This window comes from Phasianus colchicus, chromosome 2 (assembly GCF_987193195.1).
Source record: "Phasianus colchicus chromosome 2, bPhaCol1.hap1.1, whole genome shotgun sequence".
Classification (NCBI taxonomy): domain Eukaryota; kingdom Metazoa; phylum Chordata; class Aves; order Galliformes; family Phasianidae; genus Phasianus; species Phasianus colchicus.
In genome coordinates, this window is record NC_143437.1 from 43,561,044 (window position 1) to 43,585,442 (window position 24,399).

Here is a 24,399-nt window from a genome sequence, read left to right on the forward strand (position 1 = left end):
ATCTTCTCCAGCCTATAAATAATGTAAAGACAAGTCTCAGGATTTTTAAAAATTTCTGCTAGCTTGAGGCTACCTACCCTGCATGCCTCTTTGTTTACAACTTCCAGCACAAACGTATATCATGTTTGTTTTCAGATGAAACATCAGCTTTCCTGACTTCTGGAATTAACCTCTAATTCATATTAACAGCAGCCTTTTATGCAGTCTTTGCATACATGGGCTTTCAGCAACGTGACCGTGCAGAGCTGTGATCTGACACAGCCAAGAGGTGAGCTCCTTGGCGTTAGGCATGTGGTGCTAATGAGTGTCACAAGCTGCTGCCTGGCACTTGGCAAGCATCTGCTGCTCAGGTAAGCACTCTAAAAGCCATTTACAAATATAAGACGTAGCATCACTGCACATAGCTCTGGGAATGTAAAGGGGGCTACGCAAAAGGCTGGATTTGTGAAATTCAGTATTTTGTTTACAGGTAGCAAGTCTGTTGTCGTTGTTGGCGTGTGAGAGCCTGAATTCCCAAGGGTGCGGGTGAGTATCCTGACTGCCTGAGCCCTCCTGTGCTACTTGTCTCTCATCCAGTAATTTTGGTATTCTTCTTTCGGTATAAACACAATAAGCCTGTGGAGAGAGCCTCTGCTTGGTATAGCTTGTTTTGTTCAGGCAGGTATCTGAACCTGTCTGTGTACTCCAGGTGTACTCTAAGACTAATATTAACCTGTGTAGCTTTTAAATTCTGATAGATTAGGGATGCTCATGGAGAAAATTGTCATGCATTGGAATGGGATGCCCAGGCAGGTGGTGTAATCTCTGTCCTTTGTGGTAATTAAGAGATGCATGGATGTGGCACTAAAGAAATGGTTTAGTGATGAGATTCAGTAGGCCATGTTGATGGTTGGATTTATAATGCTGGAGGTCTTTTCTAACCTGGGTGATTCTATGATTCTGTGCTCAGATTGAGAGTGTTTTTATACAGTCAGAAAAATGTAAAATCTCTGGTACCTCCAAAACGAAAGATAAACAAGATGCAAGACACTGATAGAGTGTAGGCAGGAAGGGAGATTTTGGCAACAATTTTGGAGTTAAGTTCTTAAAATCAATTTTTTTCCAATTTCAGATACTTTCATACTTTATTAGAAGCCTTCTAAAAACATTGTTTCAAAAGAGAGGAACATATGACTAAATAAAAATTGAATAGAGGACAATTTAGTCTATGGCTCTGTCTACAATAGTTTACATGACAAAATTATTATGAGGAAAGTCTGATTTTTGCCTACTTCTTAATGTCCTCATAGCTTTATGTTTGGTATTAGTCTCTCACTTTTCCTAGAGGATTCTTTTTAAATGAACCTGAGGCTTTCAAAATTGAATGCAAGTTACTTAAAAGCACATTTTGGTGGGTCAAACAGTCAAATGGAGGGTCAATACAACCTGAGAGACCAAGAGTGTATCAGAGTACGATCAACACCAGAGAACTTGACTGAGTCAGGGTCAGTTGAGGAATGATTGCGAGTTATAACTGTCCATTAGTTTTGTAATGCTCTATACAGGAAGGAGCATCCACTCAGCTCTTAGAAGTCTCTGAATTCTGAATGACAGATGTCAACTTCATGAAAAGAGCATAGCAAACTGAGGACTGAGTCTCCTCTTCACTGCTCTGTGATGATTCATTCAGGACAGAAGAGCAGCTGTTTCTTCAGCAAACTGTAGCTGTAACTGTTCTGCCAGTGAAACCCATTTAGGAGCTTTCAGTCTGTCACTTGTATAATTATGAAGTATACCTGCAAAATGTAAGCAGAAAAAACTTTAATATTAATTTAAGAAAGCAACAAGGGGGAGGGAATGGTCAAAAAGTCAGTTGCTATTACTGCTGGTCCCCCAGGAGGTGATCTATTCTTGGGCCTTCATTAGCACTAAAAGGTATTCCAGGTGCTCATCTAATCTCAAGGCCCTACATATCCAGCTGAGATATTGCTTCCTTACTGCCCAAGTCAGGTTTTGTGTTCTACAAATGCTCTACAGGAATATCATTATAAATCCATAGCTGAAAGAGCCTGTGCATCTTAAGTGCTCTTTCGTTTGCCACCTCTGAATATTCTGCCAGTAGAGATTTGGAACATCGGCTCTGTAAATGCTTTCATGTCAAGACTAAAGGCAACACTTGTTTAATTCATTCTCTGACCCAACAGTAGCTTTATCTTAGGTTATCACTTGTTAAGCTCTCCAGAATGTTTTAAACATGAAGAGGTCTACTGTGTATATACATGCACTGTACTGTACTTTACTTGTACAAATTTGACAGTAGTGATTCATAAACATCAAAACCATTTCCTTTCTGTGCTGCAAATTATGCTTTAGTTCCACTCGCAGATTCACATACAGGAAGTGTAGAAAAAAAAAAAAAAAAAGAAGAGAAAATTGCACTTATTCTCTATCCAATTTGTAATTTGTTATTGTAGGTCACAAGCGCTCAGAGTAGTTTATATTATATACACTTGTGTGTATGAGAGAGAGTCTTTGTGTGCATATATAAATATCCATATATGTATCTGTGTATTTGAGTACACACATATTTATAAATAAAAATATGCACAGAATTGCAGCAATGATATAGTGCTGTGATATAAATGGAGGACTGGATTTATACATCAAACGTTACTGCAACCTGATTAGAATAACTGGTAAAGGGGCACGGTGGTTTGCTCTACATCATTCACTGGCAGTTCAAAACCAAAATAATTTACATTATTCTGTGTAAACCCATCTGTTCTGCCAGCATGGGATTTATCCCTAAGTTGTCAAACAACTGCAGTTGTATTTAAAATCAGCAGCTGACTGTGACCCCCCAGAACTGAGGTCAACAGAATCATTCTGGATTTGCATCACAGAACAAGTGTCAGAAATTCAACAGTTTTGTGTTATAAAGAGTTACAGGACTCACTTGGTAACAGGCTGTGTATCCACTTGCAATAATGATGGTGTCTACACCAGGACCAGTTTATTTTTCACCCAAGCTTCGCATCATTGTGTCATAGCCTGATCGCCCCCTTTATGACAACACCTGAGTACCTGTTGTCTTGCTGTTATTTTTGCTTTGAAAAAAAATTGAGTAGAGGTAGAAGGGAGCCACAACATCCTGTACTAAATTCCCCAGTCTGGACAGACAGGGCACCAAGGACTGTAGCAAAGTTAGAGTACTTCAGCCCTATGCAGAGTGGTGAATGCTATTTCTAATAGTTCAGACTCAAGATCCATCTAATCTTATTACTTGCTGTGGCACCCAGATCAAAATATTTAACAAGCACAGAATATACCAGAATGAAACTACAAGCCTCAGTGTCATTTTAGGAAACATGCCACCTGCTAGCTGGTAATACCAGCTTTGAAAAGTAAGTGCACCAATACCTGGCATACCCATGATTGTTGATCCAAGAAGCCCTTGTCTGCTGGTGGCTATGCTGTGCTGCAAAAGCTCATGCAGCTCTCATAGCCCAGTGCCAGGCAGGTGGGGCAGGGGCACTGTAAGCAGCAGACCTTTCTCAGATTTCTCAGCCCTAAGTGATTTCTCAAAAAGATACGTTAACAGCAGTAATGTGAAGAAAAGAAACAGTACAAGAATGGAACAGCTAAAGTTCTGTTGGGGAGATGGTTAGAAATTAGACCAGGTTTACGGGATCTGATTTGTCAGCATGTAATAGTTGCCAGCAGCAAGAGGGTACTTAGAAAACAGTTTTCTCCTTGACACTTGCTTGATTTTGAGCACTTGCTGTTTTTAACAGTTTTCAGTTAGTTCAGGCAACAAATGCTAGCTATGAAAATGCAATACAGAACTGTAGAGAGCATATGCCATGCAGAGTTAACCCTGACAACGTATATTTTTGTGATAAAGAGTAAGAAAAAGAGATCAGTGAAATATACACAGGTGCAGTTTTCTAAGAGTGAGAATATGGTTTTGAAGTTCTAGGGTCTGAACTTCTTGTAAGAGACTTGGCTGTGTTTGGGGTCTGGGGCAAAACATGAGATTGAAAAAGAACAGTGTGCCAGAATTGTTTGGAACAGTCCCTGACTAATAAAAAGAACAGAGGCTGTTACCTACAGTGGGATTCATCTCCTCTAGTTGCAGCTGTCAAAAAGTTGGATGTCTGTTCTACAGTAATCTCTCAGGCTCCTGTAATGATGAGGCACCAGCACAAAAGGCAGCTGCAGAGGTTAATGAATCCCTGCTACTGGAAAAAAACCTTGAAACAGAAAAATCTTCCCTCCCCAGTGAGGAAAACCCAATAGCATGGATGAGGTATCCTTGCTTTTTCCACAGCTCCTGTAATATGAAATGAATCCCACACACAATCCAGGCTGATGTTCATTAGGGGAAAAAAAAAAAAAAAAAGGCAGTGTTCTAACACTAAGGGCATTCTGGAACAGCCAAAATGATCCATTATCTGTGTGTGATTACGACAGGAAGGACAACCAAAAATAAAACACTTTGTCTTTTGTAAAATACCATAACACTTGTTGCTGAGGAAAGTGGAAGACAGACAGTGGTAAGTTTCTCTGATAAAGCTCTAGTTCTGTGCTGTTAAATATAAAGGTTTTTAACAACTGAATTAAGCGAGATAAATATAAGCCTTGGGCCCTCAGTTGGGCTGAGGTCGCTGAGGCACCTGAAACCAGAAAAACATTCAGTTGATATCATTTATATTCCATTTGAGTTCAGAAGTTATCCTATTTAAATTTGCTGCTGTAACCTGTGACAAAGGAAAGTCATAGCTCACAATGAACAACAAAACCACTTTTTCTCTTAAGAAAGTGCACATATTTTTAGGGAGAGTAAACAGATAGAAAGCCCTAAGGCCAAGTGATGATAATGCTTTTCTGTTCAGTGCATGGAATTTTCTCAAATAAATAAGTCAGCTGTCAATCCTGTGTCTATAGTTGCATTATTGTCAGAGTCAAGAAAAGGGTATGCAACATAGCATGCTCCACTAGCACTGAGGCATTGCTATCTTTTTAAGAGTGTGAGTAGGAGAAAATATTTCAGCCATATATTTTGAATATCTGTTTGAAGCTATCACTTTGCAGTGAATAAAATGTACTTTATCTTTTCTAAGTCTGCAATCAAGTCTAGCAACTGTGGCTTAGCTGGCTAATGTTCTCGTTGCTTCAACTTTCCTGCTTGGCAGGGGATCTGCCTCTCTTTGATGTTCATATTGAGCAGACAGACTTGCAGATTTCAATCCTCCTGGCATGTGTTTCTGAAATAGATGGGCTATAATGTACCTTTTGGCTTGACAAGAAGAGTGGGAAGCTGGGAGCATTCCCCTCAGCCACTGTAGGACATTAGAGAGGGGTTGATATTCCATCACCATCAGTGTCATTATAAACAATGTGGTTCTTCAGCAAAATGCTTGAAACACATGCGGAGAACTAAATTAGCCATGGCAAGAACAACAAAAAAACCCAGCCTACAGCTCCTTACTCAGATGAAAGCTGCTGGACTAAATAACTTGAACTTGAAGGGAATAATCTGTGGGGTTCTTTTTCTATTTCCTTGCAGGTCATATAAGAAGGGAAAACAGTGCTGCACCTCTGAGCCCTTTCAATAACTGCCTGTGTAATTAGTGCGGACACAAATCAAATGTGAAATGGCAGAATGATTTTCTGGTCTTCCTCAGAGGACTGGACTTTGGAACTAGTAGCACCGTGTTCTATGTCATGCAACTTAGGAAAGAGAGAAAAGGAGTAAGCTGAGAATAGTGGGTAATGGAAACCTTCCAAACATGCTATATTGCTAGATGTGCACATAGGAAAATCTACATTAGCACTATAACCTTCATCTGTTGTGATTTACCAGTCACAGTTTTGTAAGTGATGTTTCCTTGCTCTTTATGCCCTAAGGGAAGTCTCTGTTCATTACACTGCTTGAGTGAATCCTTTATAGCAGAATAAACTTGACCATGAGAAGCAAAGAGTGTTTTCAAGCCAAACACCCATGATGAGACTCATGTTTGTAGCAAGAGTTTGATTCCAGAGATCCCATGCTCCCCTTCTTCTAACCAGCAGTTACCCTGTTGTAAGCAGAGTTTTTCAAAGGTACCCCAGAGTCCTTCTTGTGATTCCACACAGCACTTCAGGACAAAAGGCATGACTTTGTTGTGGCTGCTTTTAAGCCAGTATTGTTGATAAACCTATTTTGGGCTGTGTTGGTAAAGAACTAAGCAGGGTCTATATGCTATCTTGAAAGTATCAGTTGGTAGATACCTTCAAGCCCCTGTATCAGTCATGCTGTTTTCTCAGAGGTCCCAGAAAGCCTTTCAGCCATGGGAAGAAAAGATATATATCTTGTTGTGTCTCACTTCATTTCTCATGCTACTAGTGGGGAACCATGAAATCTCAGCCGTGGCACAGTGGTAGGGTCCTCTCATTTCATCCACACTTTAGCTCAAAGTGCCATTGGAGTTATCATATCACCTAATTGTGTTTGCAGTGGACTCAAAAGCCTGACAATTTTCTCAGGGTTCTATTATCATATGTGAGGTGAATCTGTGCTGTCAGACTCAAAGTTGAGCAGCAATTACTACTGTATCTTGAAGATTTGCAGCCATCTCCTGTGATGCCACTGTTACTCAGGGTATATGAAATGTGCTAGTAATGTTTTCCTAAAACTTAAAAATGATGAAAATTATTTAAGTATTACATGGTTCAGTCATATCAGCTAGAAGACTGAGGATTGATGGACGAGGAATAAATGCCCTGGAAATCAGAACATGGATGTCAGAGTTCAGCTGTCTTTCTGTGTTTCAGTTTCCAGGGCGTTGTGCATCCTCTGCTCCTATTTGCATAAGTTAGGACAGCCTTTGCTACTGCTTCTGGATATTCATATTTCTGTCTTGGAGAATGCAGCCCACATCAGTCAAATCTTGTGAGTGACAGGGAAATTTGCACAGGAAACAGAAACCTTCTGTATGCCTGTTGTAGTTTGCCATGAAGGTGGTGAGGTCACCATCCCTGGAGATGTTCAAGAACCGTGTGGATGTGGCACAGAGGGACATGGTCGGTGGACATGGTGGGGATAGGCTGACAGTTGGACTGGATGACCTTAGTGGTCTATTCCAACCTTAGCAATTCTATGACCCAGCAGGTGGCCGAGCACCACACGGTCATTTGCTCACTCCCCTCTTCCCAGTGGGATGGGGGAGAGAATTGGAGAGAAAAAATAAAGAAAAAAAAAAAAAGGTAGAACTTGTGGGTTGAGATAAAACTATTTATAAGGTAGAGAAAAGGAAAAAGATAGTAGTTATGACTTTATATATATATATATATGAATGTATATAAATATATATAACAAGTGATGCACCAGCAATTGCTCACCACTCCCTATTTGGTGCCCAGCTAACACCCTGAGCAGTGGAAAAGAGAGATAACTCTCACCTCGTTCAAAACTCCTTCTGTTTGATGTCATATGTTATGGAATGTCCAGTTTAGGTCAGCTGTCCTAATTCCATACCCTCGCAACTCCTTGGGCCCTTCGCTAAGAATGGCCTCCACTCTGTAAAACACTGCTTAGCAGCAACTATAGAAATTGGTGTGTTATCAACATTGTTTGTATCCTAGAACCTAAAAACAGCATCATATCAGACACTCTAAAGAAAGCAATTCCATCCCAGCTGAAACTAAGACACCGTCATGGCTGGTTTTAGAAGACTCCCCTTCTGATCATCTTTCCAGTGGTCAGCAGCTTTCTGGTAAGGAACTGTATTTATTATTATTTGCCTTCTTCTGTGACTCAGCAGCAATCAGGCTGAGATTCACAAACAAAAATAAATTGACATCAGTAGTTATCAAATACAAAAAAAAAAAAAAAAAAAAAAAAAAAAGGTAAAGCTGACAATGTCATTTTGCTTTAATGCTTCTAAGCAGCATTGCAAATAGTGGTGTACACACACACCCACATGTACATGCACAGAGGAATACTCAATGTGGAATTTTAAAACATTTGTTAGCATTTGCATCTTTGAGAAAGGAAAGTCACTGCCTGGCTCGATAGCAACTTGTATTTTAAGTTTAGCTGATCAAAGACAAGCATAGATTAGCCGCAGGCAGCTGCAGCAGCTGAGCTAGTGAGCCCTTGTGCTGGGATGGAGCCAACAGGTGGTAGCTGGGCAGGTGGCACTGACTTGTGGCCTCAACATTGTAAAAGAACTCAACAGCCCATGGATGCTTTATGTAATCCCAGCCACGCTAGTCTAGTCACTTCTCTGCTGTCTCTGCTAGTTTCACTGTAACCAGTACTGTGGGAGCAGGAACCAATAAAAGCAAGGTAGGCACATATCTCTAACTGCCCTACACTGTTTATGGTCATTGATGCTTTACTTAAGACTGAGCCACCCATGTTATGTGCATATGTGGTTGCCCAGTGATGTTAGACTTCTTAGAGAGAAACTATGAGGACCATAAGCAAAGCTTTTCTGGAGCAGCACTAGAAGCACTGCTGAGCACACTGGCCTGAAAAATCCCTTGGTACAGTCATAAAAAGTTAGTAAGTTCCTCACAAATGCCTTATAGCTTTTTTCCTCCTCTTTTCTATATGACTCAGAAAATCAAGAGGCTAATTCTTCCTAAAGATTGGCTTTCTGCTATAATCCAATTCCTTATTTGGCATTTCCTTATCTGATCAGCTCACCAATTATTTTCCCTTGTACAGAAAGTAGGTAAATGAGGACAACTCAGATGAGAATTGATCAGTTTGTTCCACAAACAGAACCTAAATCAAACCTCTTTCTGAGGCTCAATGGATATTACTCAGCATTAAAAGACAGGTGTTGATACACATCTGTCCTTTTCTCTCCTCTTCCCCCATAGCTCTAATGAGAAAGAAAACAGGCCTGAAAAATAGCAAGAAAAAACTTTTCACTCTGGGCTTGTATTCCTTCACCTCTTCTTTTTCTGCCTTTCCTAGATTCCCTTGATCAAGAGTCTCTTGATCCTTTGGTACTGAAAGTCATCTCACCAAGTTTCAAACATACCCAGTCATTCATAACTTCTCCCTTCAAGAAATGTGTCAAGCTCCATTTGCATGTTTATTTCTGCTCCTCTTTGCAGATATCTTAAGAGCTTCTCTATATTAACAACTTCGCTCTTCATCTTGCTTCAGAAGATTCCCTTTTCTTTTCAAAAATAAATGCGAGATTTATTTTTGATCTTTGAAGTGAAAGTGGCTTCTTACCTCTGTTTTTGCATAGCTGGGAGTAAGTATTGTCACTTTTGAAGCCTCAAGCTCACAATATTTTCTCCTTGAACAGAAGTTGAAGCAAAGCCTGAGCATGTATTTTTCACCTTAGATAACATGCCATTTCTCTAAGGGCAAGCAGCTCAACAGGTAAATTGACATGGATTTTACAGAAATCAGCTATATAAGTTACACCAGCTGAGACTCTAGTTGGAGAAAGCAAAAGCAATCCTCTCTGGAAAGTAAGTAAAATCATCAACTGACTTTAAAAGTTGCTTATCCTGTCAGTGCATCCTTTCAGCTTGAGGATGTAAAAGACTGCATCTTCTCCATATTTTATGTGGTCCTCTTTGTGTGCAAATTCGCCTTCACCCAACACATTCATTTCTCTTGCGCCTTGACTCAGACTGGATGCAAGGGACATCTCTATATGAAAACTGGCTGACATATCCTATGGTTGTCACTAAGCAAGACCGAGTGGCCTCTTTTTCTGCTTAATTGGTTTTTCATACTTGAGTGGCTGTCCTGTTCATTTTTGGAGGGCCCTCCAGCACTGCTTCGTTGCCTACAAAAAATAGCTGCTGTAATTGACTAGGCTGAAAGGATCTGTGCCCATTTCTATTCCAGTTTTCCTATATTCATGTTTTTTTCTTTTTCCCTGTTCTTTGAACAGTGAGTGAATTGGGTGATAAAGGATTGCATGTTTCAACAAATGAACGTGAAGTGCTGACTCCTTGAATTCATCACATCTTCCATGAAGAACATTCTCCTCTCATGCAGGTTAGAGGAATATCAGTATTGCTGCCTGGACAGAACTTTGCTGAGAAATGTAGTTTGGCTCAGGAACCAAGTCCCGGTTAGGAATGAGAGCAGAAGGGACTTGAGACTTCTGGAGTGCTGTGACTGCCCTTCAGAATTGAAGCATTTCATCTACTTTCTTGGTTTGCTAGTTTAGTTTTTCAATAAAAAATTGAGATGTGCAGTGAAAAGCAGAACTACTTCATGCAAAATTCACTGCCACTGCAAGCTCCACTCTGTTGCAAAACAGTTCGATGTAAAAAACTTTTCCATTGGTTCCAATTAGGAAAAACGTAGAGCTGTCTCTGTGCTGTGCCAGGGCTCAGAAGGCAACCTAGGTTAATGTCAGACTGGCTAGTGTGCTCAGGATATAGGTTTCTTTGGGAAAACAAGACCTAGTTTGCTGCGAGTTCCCTTGAGTTCTCCACAGAAATGTTGTTATTTATTTGTTAAATCAATGAAGTTTTTTCTTCTTGCTTGATTCTTCCTTAGCTGTTTATGTTGTGCAAAACCCTCTGTTGGTTCACTCATTTGCTTTGAAAGTTTTCAGACTTATTTCCAGTTTTGCCATTTCACTAGACATGTCACTTGTTTATTTAAAGTGGTATTTTTCACTAATATTCTTAAACTATGAAAATGCCTTTAAGCTTATGTCTCTAAATGAAATGCTGTAATAATTAAAGAACATAGAATCACAGAATCCTTAGAGTTGGAAGGGACCTTTAAAGGTCATCTAGTCTAGCTCCCCTGCAATGGACAGGGACATACACAGCTAGATCAGGTTGTTCAAGACTTGATCCAGCCTCACCCACAAAGTCTCCAGGGATGGAGCTTCTACCACCTCTCTGGGAAACCTGTTCCAGTGTTCACTGCCCTCACTGCAAAAGACTTTTTCATTGTATATAATCTACACCTACTTTCTTAAGCACCAAACCATTTCCCCTTGTTCTATCACCACAGGCACTACTAAAGAGTCGTCTCCTTCTTCCCCATTTTGATATTGAAAGGCCACTATCAGGTCACCTCGGAGCCTTCTATTCTCCAAGCTGAGCAAGCTGAGCAGATATGCTGTAAAAATAATAATCACCAATTTTGATATGAGAGAGAAAACTAGGATAGTCACTTGCTACATGGACAACCTCAGACAAAGTGTTAATTTCAAGGTACTAGCTAGCTGGTTTGGGCAGTTTTAATTGTACATATGTTAGTCTTTCTTTTGGCAGAATATGTTCCTTTTTATCTCCAGGACTTCCAGACTCAGTGGGCACCTTATTCCTATTCATCCCCCTTGTTTTCTGCCTTATTACTGGAATGTGGGAAACATTTCGTAGAGGTGGCACATAAACCCTGTGGCTGCTTTCATCATTCTGTCAAAGAGAGGGAAATAATCGAAGAGCTGCAGCATGAAAACAAATGGCCAAATAACTGTTAAAGCAGGAAGTTCCAGCTCGTTGGAGCTCAGCTTATTACAGGCCATATGCCTGAGTGACTCCTCTCACTGAGTGCTGTACCCAGCTATGGAAACAAGTGTGCAAATGCCTGTGGTTCATGAGGCCTGATTTGCTATAACTGCGCACAACTGCTGAGAGCAAAGAAAATAAGAACCCAAAGAGGCTGTGGGACTAATTGAAGAGAGAATCCTTTGCAAAATAAAAATAAAAAATAATAAAAAAAAACAATTCCCCAAATATTTATGCAAAGATTTTAACAAGCAGTAATAATTTGTTTTCCAAGCTCACAGCAGATGCTGCTCTTTTACTACACAGACTATATATTCCTAAATGTTGCAGCTTAACATAAGTGGCGAAACAAATTGATATTCTCTTCTACTTTAAGTATCATGGGGCTGAATTAATAGTTACACTTGACAGATAACACTGTCTAACACCCTTCCTGCTATGTTCAGTGTTTGCAGGGCATGCTCTGTAAATGAGGGACCTAGGCACATGACTCAGTTTCTGCATGATGGGCATATTACAGAGACTGAATGACAGAGCTGGCAGAAAACAGGAGTGGAATAAGTCTGGTTTTAATCTGATATTTCATTTCTCTTTACTCAGCAGAGCTCCTTCCAAGAGTGTTGAAGGCGCAGGTCCCAGCCAACTTAATTTAGGCATTAAGAAATTGGAATAATCTAACAGATGCAACCGTCAGCAACCAAGAGACTACTCAACAGCTGCCTTACTGCCCATTTTCTCTGCAGAGTCCTTTGTTTCCCACAGGGCTTACCTGTCTTAAAGACTTATTCTGGAAGACATATTCCTCCGAAAGTGCCTTTGTTAGTTCACAGTTTTCTTTGTACTCCACTCTAAATTCATACCCTCTCCTTAATTCAGATGGATTTCCCTCAAGAAGCTGTTGCTTCTCTCATCACTTCTTCTGTATTTTTGTGGCCAAGCAATAAAACTCTGTGGTCTTTTTCTCCTTCAAACTGGTGTTATCTCATCTGTGTAGTGGTTCTTTGCACATATAATTCACATCGTCATCCATAATTCAGTACAGCTACGTCAGTCCAGCTGCATTTCTTAAAAAGGATGATGACAAGTTCTGTTTCATTTCAGTTATACTCTCCCTCTATGTGAGAGTTTCCAACCTTTGAAAACATTCACCTTTATTTTTCACTTTGGTTGGCTCTTGCCTCTTTTTTTATGTTGGCCACCTTAAACATCTTTTACTTTTGTTGTGTGTCTTGCTTCACTTTCCGAGCAGCGCATCAAGTAAGGGTGTGCTTTATAACTAGAATGAGCTATGATGACAGCTCTGGTCTCTCTCTGATTTGGTTTGAAATGCTGTTACATGAAATGCTAGGAAGGTGTCTAGACATGGTGCAGGGTAGGCACTGCATACACACTGAGCAAACAGTACTAATGCCTCAGTACATGTTGTTGCCCCCTCAATGTTAGTTCAGAGGAAAAAAGTGTGACAGTGCTTTAACCTGCACAGGATAGTTTTAACAGCCTTTCTCTTCTTGTAATAGTAAGTAAAACTAGACACATAAATCTGCTGCTTAAAATTTAAAAAAACAAATCTTACCAATTTTATCAAAATTTGTCATTCTTTGCCTCTGTATCACACAAAGGTCTATTAATTATTCTGCTGTCTCTGAACATGGCTTCAAAGAACAGGGTGAACACTTTTTAAAATAAAATTGCAGATTTACAATTTTCCAGCTCAGTGAATTGCTTGTGTTTAAATATATTGAAAGTCCAGCACCAAGCTGCTCTGCATCCCTGTGCATCATTTTACTGAGAAGGGGATAGGAGAAGGGTGTGTGAGGACAGAAAGAAAAGTGGTAGGGAAGCATAACCAGGGGAACAGACACAATGTTAGGAATATTCCTCAAAAAGAGAAATTATTAAAGTGTGTGGAATGTCCTGAATTCAGAGGTGGCCCACAGCACATCAGCAATCCTTTTGCTCCTAGAAGAGAGGAATAAACAAATATGGGGACACCAAATAGGGTGAGGCTGGTCTCTCCTGCAAGGGATGGCTCTTCACTCCAGCTGTGAGGTGAACATCAAGTTGATATAACAGCCTTCGGCCTCTTTGCCCATTGACTCACTGGGAGTATAGGAGAACAAGACACAGTCTCTGCACTGTGTCTCAAATGCAGGTAGGTTTGACACAACTGTGCAGAGGTGCAGGATGATTCATGCTTCCTGTCAGTTCTGCTTTGTTGAGAAAAGGAAAGATGAGCCCACACAGGATTTTCTTGCTGCTCTCTGCAATTGAAAATTTGTGGGTTTTTTTCCATCTGCAATATTGTAAGTCATTCTGGCAATGGGGAAGAGTAGATAGGAAGAAAAAAGAGAGACAAGGTAATGTGTCTAGAAAGACAAAATTAATGATGATCTAAATAAAAAATATCAGAAGAAAAAAAAAAAAGACAGACGCTAGTGACAAAAGCAAAGCTGGGGTTTGCATTTTTGTGCCTGTAGCTTGTGATTCTGACATATAACTAAGCAGCCTCTTGTGGCAGCTTTGTTTGAGTATGACAAACAGCCTTTCTTACAGACACAAAATAATAAAATATCCAGCTCCTAAAACTCAGCATCTCTTCTCAGTACTTACAGTAGAGCTCAGACTCCTGAGGGTACTTGGGGACCACCGGCATTGGACACCGTTGGCAGAGGGACAGTACTGTGATCTACCTATTGCTTCAGCTGAGGTTGGGGAGACCAAGTTAGAGGTGAGAAAGAATTTCAGGTACATGGATCATGCACACAGTAATGCCAGTTTTAAGTATGGTTTTACATGTAGGTGGACCCTGGCACGCTCCACTTGCCTGGTCATGGTGCTAGGGGTAGTAGGGCTGTGCTCACTGCAAGCTTACTGCTGCAGAGTCTCCCTACTATATTTTTAACAGGGCTGCAGGGTCAATCAAGGCCCAAAGGCCTTTAAATATCAGCTCCCTGGTTTCCTTTGGCTCTGTTTTTGAAACAACTACAGGTGCTGCAATAGCAGCCAGGTGTTTTCTAGCAGACCCAGAGTCCTGTTCATGCCTGAAGACTGATTTTGGTTGCAGCTTGTGTCTGTGACTCACAGACAGGAGTAGGAGACAAGGATGTAAGTCTCACCTGGGATACAAACCTTCTGTAAGAGACTGGCATCCTAGGTGGAAATCATGTCCTCTCACCATAAATGATTACACTTTACCTACAAGCTGGTCACTTCTAGAAGACAAAAATGAAGAGAAATGGACACTTCAAGAGAGCAGTGCACTAGACCTACTTTATTCCTATCTTAGGTCAGATAAGTAACCCCCAAGAGGGAACTGCTTCTTTCTATTGACTGGAAAGAGAGCCCCAGTGCGGCCACATTTGTAGTGGGTATAGATAGCTATGTTTAGCCAAATAATAGGAATAATACTTATCAATAGAAATTGAATTTGATTTAAAAATGTTTTTTTGATTCATCTTTATTGAAATCATGTCTCTTTGGATATATCTCTACTTCTATCACACACAAAAAGTGTTAGGCAATATTATGTGCGTTTTCAGTTAATGTTTTAAGTGGGAGATTTTAATTTTGTCAAAAAACAATGTATTTGCTGAAAAGCAAATTTTAAAATGGTTCTTGTCCTGATTCATGGAAACTGTGGTGAAATTTTTTCTGTAATGTAATGCATTAAGAAATGAGTTTTGGTATTTGCTTTGGTAGGATCAGGAGACATGACTGTTTCTCTTTCATTATTATATTAAAATCTTGCTCATGAAACACATCAAATTGAAAATGTTCTATATTTTTAAGATTCTAGCCTTATTGTTTCTAATTTTTGCAGTTTTTAATCAGTCACAATTCCTTGTTCTCACACTCTTGGTCTAAACATGACATTAAATTGTTATTTACAAGGCAAAAAATGTGTCATAAAAATTAATGCAAGTCTGGGGCTGTGCTGATGTTGACTTACATTACTCTGGAAAAGTATGCATGCTAATTATGATAACTCATCTTCAGAAAAAGATGACTGTCTGAAACTTTGCAACTCCAAATTTATTTCTTCAGTTCATTTTAGTATACTTGCCAAATGCACAAACAAAACTACTCTCCTGAATTACACAGGTAGATGTGAGAGAATGTTTTTTCTCTCCTCCTCCCATGGGCATGCACCCAAAAGCACAAACACATATGCACATTCATCAGTGGGCACATACACACACGTGCACATGCATTAGTGCAAATTTCATCAAACATTTCAATATTAGTGTTGGCCTTCGTAGCTCAAAGTTATTGTTTTTATGTAAGGAGATTAGGCCGTTGACAGCCTTTCTAGAACAATATAGAGAATGCAAAGTATAATAAATTATGCTTTAGATTAGAAACCTTATAAAAGTATGACTAGATAATTACTATGTATGTCATATGGTTGCAAATACAACACAGCAAGAGATGTCAATAGAGCCCTCAGTGATGTCTGAGAAATTCAGACCTCAAAAAATACAAAACAAAAAAATTGATGAACATTTGGAAGTTGCGTGGAGTTTTAAATTTTTTCTAGCTGGAAGAATCTTCCTATAATTCTTTGCCATAGCAGAGCTGCAACTCTATTCTGCCTCAGATTGAATACAGAGACCTGATTTCCCAACCCAGTTGAGCAGCAGCATTAAATGACTACCTTCTTCAGGGTCCTCTAAATCTTTTCATAGCTTCCATTAATCAGGAAACTTCAAGGTGGATGGAAGCAGAAGCTTGTATAGCACAGGGAACAGGGCACAAAGAGTTGTGTGTCCTTCAAGCAGTCAAAGTATCAGCTCCATCATGCTTCTCTGTACACAAAGGATGATCTCACCCATAGCTCACCAAGATGGTAGGAGAGGCAACAGAGCAGTGCCCTTTGGGCTACACACAGACCAGTGCTGTAAGGCAGCCCCATCCTTCATTCAGAGATGACTGCAGCTGATCTTAAATCTCATTTCATTTTGAAGTTTTCAGATCCATTTGTCAGACCCGTAGGCACTTGGGCTCCAACAAAATGGTGACTCCATCTTGCTCAGCTAAAGGTTTCTTGTTTTATTTAAAATAGATGTAAGGTCCTGCTGTAATCTGATTTCTCGCGGAGGTGAGATGCATGTGTATTTAGGTAAAGTTAAGAACATCACTCAACACTTGTGTTAGTACACAAAGAAATGAAAGTAACATTCATTGATATCTACACAATGCAATGCACTTGAGGGCAGAGTGGGCCAAGTCTTCTCACGTGGGAAGACAGTACAGAAACTCCTCAAAAAATTTTTCAAATGAACCACTACTGCGTGACTTTTTGAGGATGACTAATATTAAAGATGGATGGTTGTCAGAGAGAGAGAGACGCCTTTACTTTTTCATTTTTGCCAAATATACAATTGACAATAGTGCCATTTTAGGGTGGTGTTCTGTTGGTTTTCTCCTCCCTCCTTTCCCCCCCAGTGTATAAAGGTTATTTGTTGCAAATACGGAAGCTATTCCCAGTCTCTGATTTCCTTTGCACATACAGTAAAATATACTGAGTTTCCAAATAGGAGAAATATTGAGTATTCTAAAAATGAACTCTACGTTATTTTGAAAGATCCAGAGGCCTGCAGCTTTACTGAGATATGTGTACTGTTTCTGACATGTCCTATAGTACAGTGACTTGTTCAAAATTACAAGCACCTTATAGACAGTATCAAAGGGATAAATAATCTTTCTGTTCAGAAGATTACTCTTATATTGAAAATATTTTCAGCTCCCACTAGATATAGAAACTGAGGCTAATTGAACTAAACAGCTTTTAACCCACACTCAAAAGCTAACAGCATAAAACATAACCCATTTTTGTTTTGCCTCCTAAAGCTGTTGGCACACTGCACTGTCCTTTTTTACAATGCAGCCTCACGTGGCCAGAGCCCACAGACTTCTCTGGTTCAGACTCTGCAATCAGATTTTCAGCAAAAAGTACATCCTCTGCATGTGCTGGTGCTCACGTGGCTGAGTGCCTAGGTCCCAAGCCTATACCAGTATGTAATAATGCTGGATTTCTGCAAACAGTGCTCCAGAGTATACAGGTGGTTATTCACAGATGCACCATTTGAGGTAACTATGGATGGCAGAAGTGTCTGTAAGTACCAGCCAGTGAGCTACAAACTGATGTACACGTAGTATAGACCAGGAGGGACCAACAGGTGATATAAATTTCTCATACAGCTTTGAAATAGCTATTACTACATTGGATACTACCTGCTTAAGGCAAGTGGGATTTAATCTACATCCAATTTAGCATATATAAATCTACAATTATTAAGAAACAAAAAGTTATAAATGTCACTTCCCAGCTCCTGTGGATATAATGCCAAAAGAATTTAAACAACATGAACAGAAATGTGAGCCTGTTGTTTTCTGCTTGTGGTTTTGGTCTGCCTTTTTTTTTTTTTCCTGTGGTACAAATGTGGCTCACAGTTTCTGGCCTCCCGGCAGGCAGCTTTTTGATGGCTACAAGTTAAATTTTGTGTCCCCATGGAGTAAGAAGGCAATTTCATTGTGGTTGTGCCTTGTGCAGGTAGGGCAACTGTAAAAATTGTCATTCATTCATGTTAGCCACAGAAGTTATAACTGCATTACTGTAACAGAGGCACATTACTGATATTTTAAGTAATGTTATCTTCTGTTCATATTTATAGCTAATAACAGATCAGGTTTTATTGGGGTCACAAAGATATTTGCTAATAATATGCAGGAGAATTTTCCTTCTGGGTTTGGATCAACTTGAACTTCTCTTTTAGTTTTTCTTAATGTTGGATCTTATTGAATGTTTCCCTGCAATTATAAAAGATCTTGCTCTAGCGTATTAATTATTATCTCTTCTTTTACTACACTGAACTTTTCAATATTTTTATACTTCTTGGTAGAGTTTAGTATTTCTCCTTTCCTAAAGGTGGGTTACAGCTATGCTTTTTTTTTTCTTCTTCTTCCATGCTGACAAGCAAAGACAGGAATTTGGATTCATCCAAATTCTCTTACTTCATTCATATGAAGAAGAGCTGAGTGAGGACCCAGTACAGCTGCTACAACTGAAAGGGACCTCCTCCACACATCCATGCACAGCAAAACTCTCAAAATGGAGAACAGTTCAAAATGGAGATTAGGATGATGACGACCTTTGAACACAGTTCATGTGTGATATAACATGTTTCATGGCAGTTTCTGGACAAAGACAGCAAGGCAAAGCTGTTCCAAGTCAAGATACCTAACATTTCTTACAAGCAGTTCTACTTTAGTACAGCAGTACTCCTGCACTTCTGTTTTGACCTGCTGGAGTATGTGAAACTGGTGTAGAAGTTGGGAATGTCACCTGACATTAACATAAGGAAGAAATTGCTCTCTTCACTTCCAGCACTTGTTTTTGTTTTTTTAAAGACATTTTAATCCTCTCCCTTTCACATATGGATTTACTCAGGAGGTTAAGGGAGCATTAACACTTCCTCTCCTTCATCACCATTAACACTGGCCAGCCCAGCAAGGACTGGTGTTGTTAGTTGCTATGATTACTTTCATGTACACACCGCATATATGTACTTTTCTCTTTCAAAGAAATTTTCATTTTCTAATTCCTTTAACAATATTTGAAGACTACAAATTACCCCTCATTTAAACATAATCAGTTCAAAACCCCAGTAAGAGCTCTCAGTGTTTCCAGATGGCATGAAGGTGCTGGGGGAAGGACACTTTGCTATCATCATCTTACTTCCTACTGCAAGGACCAAAGCTGCAATGGAGAAACTGTTTCACCCTGGTGTGGCAATTATTGCACATTACTCTGTGAAAACTAGAGAGGGGAAAAGGCCATGATTATGCAAGGTCTTGACGTAGATCAACAAAACAGATGAAACTGAACTGAGTGGGCTGGCACCATCTCAAACATGGTAAGGCAAGGATGTTTACTCTGTCTGTGGTTGAGACAGTGTAATACACTCACTAAATAGCTCTCTTAAAAAGTCACTCAAGGCTGCACAGATTGATAAAGCTAGATACCCCTGTATATATAAGCAAGCTCATTTTTTCAGTGTCATTTCATAGCTACAAGTAGGAAGGTAGACAGATGTGATATGTTTTGCATGAGGCACAAAAAGATAACAAAGAGCCTGAGCATATCTGCCATTTGGGCATTCTTCTGTCTTCTTAAGGATGAGCTTGATGGCTTTATAGAGAAAAGAAATTTCAGAGGCCTTCTGGACATAGTGGATATCATGTTCTATGGAAAGGGAAAAAAATAAGACCACCCATGTGCACTGAACAGAACAAGTCAGAAAGGAGATATCTCCTGTTAAGTACTTTAATGCAACAGAAGCTGAAATGACAACCATGAGTACAGTGACACAAGAGAAAATGGCACATCACCTAACATTAATTAGGTAATGACACAAAGCTGGTAATGTAAAAATTGCTATTGGTGGTCAAATTTGAATACAGTGAGGATGGCATAGCACTCTGAACTTCAAATATCTATTTGACAATCTACCTCAAGTTAAATTCTCCTTTTTTCTCCCTTCCTGAGGTTTCTTCTGGTTTCTTCTTTATTCTTATTTTTTGCTTCCTTCATTGCGCCCTGTTTTTCCCCAGTCTAGCCCTCCTGGGATAGACTAAGCTGGAAAAACTTCAGTTTGCTGCTATTTTGCTCTGCACTACTTAGCCTCATAAAGTTGCTTCAGAAACAGTCAGTTTCTGGCATACAATGACAAGATGTCATGAGGTACATAGTAGAAGAGTAAACCCAAGCTTTGATTATTTTCCAGAAATGGGGAAAGAGGGAATGAGGGGAAAGGAATGGGAAGGGGATTAAAAATACAGATATATACCAGAGTAAGCAGAAGTGAAAATACTACTTCTCACAGAATATGTAGTAATTGGGATCAGTTGAAATCTCCCAGATCCTCCTCTAGAGGACAGGAGTTACCCTCCCCATCACTCAGCCATGGAAACTAACTACCAGCCCTGTTTAGTCACACAGAGGCTAAAAGCTTCTCTGTGATCATTATGCTCACCCACAGCCAGGGTTACCTCACCTTCTGTGTTGCTGCTGGCCACTTCCATACGATCTCATCTCCACAGCAAACTTGGCAAGAGTGAAGCTCTTCTGCTCCCTGAAAACCCGGTCCTTAGCATTCAGCTTGGAGAAAAAGCTGCCTTAGCAGATCCCTGACCACTTATTGGTTTGCTATGGCTGCCAACTGGGGGTCCAGCTTCACTCCTTGCTCATCTCTCACAAGAGGACCACTGAAATCCCTTCTTCACTCAAAGACAATTGCCAGTAAGAACATGCATGCTTTTTCTTTGTCTTTTAACTGTGAGCTCTTGTCTCCTGCTCAGGCTTATTTATACACACTGGCACATCAGAAAAGTGACTGGCTATATTAAGTACTGTGCTTTCATTTTAGTGGTTTGTGCAGTGTCCAAAAAACATGAATAAAGGACATTAAAAATACACTGGAAATTGACTTTACATTTATGTTGATGCACAGTGCAGTTGCCAAGAAAAGAGCAGTTTGGCTGAAGGATCTGGCAAAATCCACTTAGTGGGTCTTCCTTGGTGAGAGCCCACACAGCAGACTGCTTTCATACAGTGCTTCCTTAATCACTGCAAAGAGGCTTCAGAGATTAATAACAACGAGAGCAGCGTTACACCCACACAGAGTGACTCAGACACACCAGCGAGACCCAGTAGAGCCATTACCTATGTGGGCCACACAGACATATGCCAATACTTAGTCCAATAAAGTTGTCTTTTCTGCAGCACGCATGATAATCTCAGAGGCCAATGATGACAGGGCCTGTCAGGCAGGCCCTTACACTGAGGTATAGCTCAATAGATAACAACATCTTGCTGCAGCCACATCAAAACCTTGTTCTTTTCTCTATTCTCAAATACTGGTGGTGTTGATTGAAACTCAGTAATACGTAGACCTGTTGTCACACTTCTCTGCATCTAATGAGGATCCTGAGAGTAATGAGCATCCATTTGGAGTAAAGGGATTTTTGGCGGCATTTCCCAAACACATGGCTGAAGCAGTAGATGCAATGTGGGCAGGAGGTGACGGGGCGGTGCTGGAGGAATTGTGAGCCATTACCACCACTACCCAAAGTAAATTCAAGACTGTGGGTAGCTCTGGAGCTGCTGATACTATGGTAGCTGGGTAGACACCTAGCATTAGCTATCAATATTTTTTTGGCCTTTTATTTAGCTCATATTTTATGTTTTTATGCCATTCCATTTCTTGTTTCTGATGTAAAAGAGGAGCAATTGTCATTTCATTAACCTCTCTAGGAAGGGGGGACTGCACAGGAACACAGTGGCCAAGAGTGTTTAGTGAAATACAGATTAGCAGGGAATAATAAGGCAGTGGCTATTATAGAGCAAGTTGCATACAGCAATCAGAGTTGACTAATTATGGATTGCCTCCTGCTTCTAGCTCATTTGATGGCAAAACTCCTATTGACTTCAGTGGCACATGATCAAGCTTGATGTGCCCAGTGGACTGCGGAAGCCTTGGACAAGCATGCACAGCAGAAGTGAGCCAATTGTAACATTAGCTATGAAAATAAAAGCCTTCCAACAAGGCAGCTAGAGCTAAATAGGAGACAATTAAAGGAAGTGCTTGAGCTCTTCTTCCTACCTGCAATACAGGAAAATGCCAGGCTCTGAACAAATTAATTTTGTGGCCAAAACCAAGTAAAGCAAGAACACACTTGAGAGAGGAAGATAAAAGCACAAGAAATTTCTCCTTTTCTATCCCCTCGAGGCTTCTTCCTGTGCAAAAGGGGCACAGAGTTAAATTCAGTGAGACAGCATCCATGCTGGCTGGCTTGAAGTTTTCTTTGCATGTTATTTAACAAACACTGTGTGACCTGAAGTCACACAGTTGGGAATAGGACTAAGACATGTTGTTTATGCTTTTGTCCTTTTTCCCCCCTACATGCAGGAAAGGACAAATACTTTCAATTGTCACAATAACGCTCAGAACAGAAGTTACAACATCAAACTCATGTTATCAAAGGAAACCACACCACCAGATTTGTGCTATCCATTCCTAAATTGTACCAGTAGTAATTTATAAGACAGAGATAATAACATAACTATGCATAAGCTGAATAAGGTCAGAGAAAAACAGTTAAAATGTTTATACATTATAGGAGGGGGCAAGGACATGGCAAGGGAAACAGAAAACTGGCTGTGAGTCCAAATATTAGAGGAATAATCAAATAACACAATGGGACAGCTGGTAGGATTAGGGCATGCAAAGCAGAAAGTATGCACTGTTCAGAGAAGCTATGAATAAATGTAGGGACAGCATGATATAATAATGACATGGCAGTTTAATGATAACATGAATTCAGAACAAGGTTATCTTACCAGTCACCGCTGAAAAAGATGATAAAAGGGTTGTAGGGAGACTTTTTTTCCAGTACTAGCTGCTTTCATTTGTACCATAACTTTTCTTTTTTATTTAAGTAAAAACTCTGGTAAACACTAGGAAAAATAAGTTTCAAGCATCTACGTTATGGGAACGCGGATATTACGCAGATGTGTAGCTGAAAGTAGATTTGAATAAGTTTCCATAAAGAAAGAAATCCATTCCATTATTTCCTGTCTACAAGTTTCCTTGAACAGTCTATGAAGTTACTTACCTAATTCTTCTTTTTAGCTTACTCTGAGAATAATTTCCAGAACTGAAAGTTTTGGTACTGCAGGTTCTTTGTGAGCAGCTTACTGGAGGTTTACAACAACAAATATAAAAATTAAAGTCTTTTGATTTGTTAGTCACACGGTATTTCTTTGCTTTTCAGCTAACTGGAGCAGTATCGTTATTCTAGTTGTTGAATTGTTGTTTTTTTTTTTTGGTTTTTTTTTTTTTGAGGATAATCTAATTATCATTGCAAATCACTGTAGCATTTCCTTAATTTTTCTTTTTGTAATTTATCTCTGTGCATAGAAAGCAATAGAGGGCAGTTTCCAGGTAGTCCCCTTTCTTCCACACCTAGAAAAGATTAGCTGAAGATTCCAGTATCCAAGCCTGTGTGCCCCCCTACCCTTTCTCCCTCCACCAGGAGGGTGAATACCACCATATGACAGCACTGACTGAGGAGGGACAGAGGACTCTGTATCCATGCAAACATCTGACAATTGGAGGTAGATCAGAGAAGGAAACGAGAAAGGGAAACACATCTGTGCCCTGCTTGGCCCATTTTCTGTAACCAAAAAGAAAGGTACACATTCTGTTGTCTTGTCCTTCCTGTCCTTCCGCCTTTGAGAGTTGGCAGTGCATATTCATCTGTAGCAAAGGCTGTAATGGGAATTAATGCTTAGGAAAGCCTATATGCACTAGCTGAGTTCAGGAAGTCAGAGACTGCCTTCTGTTTATCCCTGTGCAGTAAGACAGAATTTAAATGCTCACTTAGATTCCTACTTCCAGCCTCCTCCAAGCCAGCTTGGAGCTGGCTATGACTAATCCAGAGAATAAATGTGTCAACACTGACCCTAGAAATAATATAAAGAGCAGCCTTAATTTCTATTTTTTTGTATGTGGAGCTGTAATGAAATGGTGGTAGTGCTATAGTTCTAAGAAGTCCAGTAAGCCCTACTTTATACAGCCCATATGCAAGTTTTACCCCTAGCACTCCTAGAAGGTAGCTGCTGTGACTCACAGCACAAATGTTAAATATGTTTCCCTTCCCCCCCAGCTATAACCCAACATAACCCTGATTGGGGTATTAGCACTTCAAAACAATACTATTTATCCTGTCATATTGTTCAGCATCTTCTGCCCTTGTCAATCTCATCACAAAATGGAAAGAATGGTTATGCCAAGGGAAGACTACTACTGCCTACAGTAATGCTAGTCCTTACCAAAGTTATATGTATTACAGCATCAG

The 24,399-nt window shown here is 39.9% G+C and overlaps 1 long non-coding RNA gene across 1 annotated transcript; it reads left to right on the forward strand.

The window, feature by feature from the left end:
* Positions 1-78: 78 nt before the first annotated feature.
* Positions 79-12,519, forward strand: LOC149918986 (uncharacterized). The gene is made up of 3 exons (XR_016464695.1): positions 79-350; positions 470-525; positions 12,079-12,519. It is a non-coding gene; the product is annotated as an uncharacterized LOC149918986 (long non-coding RNA).
* The last annotated feature ends 11,880 nt before the right edge of the window (positions 12,520-24,399 follow it).